Source organism: Podarcis melisellensis, assembly GCF_964234715.1.
Source record: "Podarcis melisellensis genome assembly, chromosome: 16".
NCBI classification, from domain to species: Eukaryota; Metazoa; Chordata; class Lepidosauria; order Squamata; family Lacertidae; genus Podarcis; species Podarcis melisellensis.
The window spans coordinates 4,313,558-4,315,828 of NC_138533.1; the positions used below are offsets into that span (position 1 = coordinate 4,313,558).

Sequence of the window (2,271 nt, forward strand, 5' to 3'; positions counted from 1 at the left end):
GAGAAGTCAGCCCTTCTTGTTCTTCCCGTTTTATCCTCACAAGAACCCTGTGGGGTATGTTTGGCCGAGAGAGAAGAGAGTAGCTGTCCCGAGGTCACTCAGGGAGCTTCATGGCTGACTGTATAGGGTCAGAGTTAGGCCATCTCCATTGAACTCTAACCACTATACCACACTGGCTCTCATGGGGCAGCGCCTCAGCAATGGAAATCCTACCCTCAGCCCCTACACAGCCAGCCCTGAGAGTGCCTCCATCATTTCAGGCTGTTTCTTCAGTCCTGAGGACTAGAAACTTGGTTAGCGTTGTGGCTTTGAAGTGAAAGCTGTTCTTCTAAGTGCGCTGGATTCTCCAGATATCAAACCAGGTGTTTTCGAACACACACCTTTCATTCAACACGCTCGTCTTATTTTTGCCTTTCTGTTAAATATCAATGTGTTGGTTCCCACTGAAGGTGTTTCCTGTTTTCGTGCCTGGAAAAAGAAAACCCTTGTAGAGTAGCAAAATCTCATGCCATACTTTCACTTAGGAAGAGCTGAGTTCAAATCCCACAGACTCAGCCATGAAATTCTCACAGGGATCCTGCCCAGCCTCTTTCTCACAGCTCAGCCTACCTCATGGGGTTGCTTTGAGAAGACTATCTCTGTGAACACCACCCACAGCACCATTTTGTAATAAAACAGCTTCCCCTCAAGTCATATCTCAAGTTCCTCATAGAACTCTAGCCCAATGGTTGCCATTAATTTGATTTTATAATGAATTGATTTTAGAATGCTGTATTATTTTATTGTTAGCCGCTCTGAGCCCGGCTTCAGCTGGGGAGGGCGGAATATAAATAAAATTTTATTATTATTATTATTATTATTATTATTATTATTATTATTATTATTATTATCTCCCTCCTTCAGCAAGCTGAGGTGAGACAGGGCAGCTTAATTCAATTCAATAATACTGGTCCAGAGCCAGCAGAACGTTCCAGAAGGGTCTCCCTCATCTGTCCTAGTTTCTATACTATTTCCCTCGCAGCCCTTGTTTCTTCATTTTTCATTCCCATCTTTGCCTTGCCCGTCTGAGGTAAATCACGCTGCCTGTGGGCAGTTATATTACTTTTCCCCTGTCACTTTTTATGACAGAACTTGGTTAGCCCTAGTGGCGCTAAGGGAATTGCAAACACCAGTTTCCACCTAAGATGGCGGCCGTCATCAGGGCCGTCTGTGAGGACGTTGGACTGCAGGCCTTGTTGCCTGGCAGACCTCTGTCACGCCAAACAAGTGCCGGGAAACAAATTTGTTTACGATGCCCTCAGGCACTCTGAAATGGCTTCCTGACTAATATCTCCTTGGGCCCATAAAAACCGTCATCCTTTTGGCCTGCGGTTGTCTTTGCCAATTTAGGAGTGTTTGTTGACTCCCGAGGCCCAACTGGGTGCCCTCAGTTTCCATATTTTCTCACACACACCTGGCACCGCTGAGGAAAAAATTGAATTTGATCCTGTTGGCGCTGGGGCTCGTTTGGTGTTCTGTTTCCGCTATAGTTCAGTTTTTAAAAAGGGGGAAAGGAAACCTCTTTCTTCTTTGTCCAGCCTCTTAAAATGCCAAAATGACATTTTGGAGACTCTGTGATCCTGGTTTCTCCACCCCATGTGGCATCTGATGGCAGATATTAGCTGACAGGAGTGTGAGGCCATTGTTGGCCGACTTTTGTGAGGGCGGCTTTGGCAGATCTCCAGGCCTGCCTCTTTTTATGCTCTTTCCTTGCTAAATTTACCTCAAACTTATCTCAAATTTCCCTTTTGTAGTAGAAGAGCAGGCGAAAGGACCTAGATTTAATTAGACACCCTCAAACTTGGTGTGTCAGGAGATGAATCTCCCCACCTGCCCATCTTTTCCAGAACAATTCTGGGGCATATTTTCCAGAACATTCCAACCTAGAATGAATGAAATTGATTTCCACCTGGCCTGTGTGCTAGTGTGAACCCCAAATCCCAAGCTCATTATCAGAACATTTATTATTTCTGATGCTGTGCTTACGGGCACAAGTGCAGAACCCCTATGGGAAAATGAAGGCTGGGTCTGGTGCCAGTCACCATTGCCAGCCGCACCAAAATAATAATAAGAATTTTATTATTTATACCCCACCCATCTGGGCTTCCCAAAAGCTGATGGGAAGCTTTGGGGAAGAGGCCATATCTCAGGCGTGGGGCTGCCCATTAAAGATGGGGGCAAGCATTTCCAAATGCGAGCTGACGACCCAAGAAACTTGAGATAATATACGTA

At 45.5% G+C, this 2,271-nt stretch overlaps 1 long non-coding RNA gene across 1 annotated transcript in view; it reads left to right on the top strand.

Annotated features, from left to right (window-relative positions):
- Positions 1-896: 896 nt before the first annotated feature.
- The window catches only part of LOC309358777, a 28,907-nt gene continuing 27,532 nt past the window's right edge, over positions 897-2,271 (top strand). Inside the window, exon 1 of the long non-coding RNA XR_014163588.1 lies at positions 897-1,069. This is a non-coding gene — a long non-coding RNA (uncharacterized lncRNA). The remainder of the gene's footprint in view (positions 1,070-2,271) is intronic.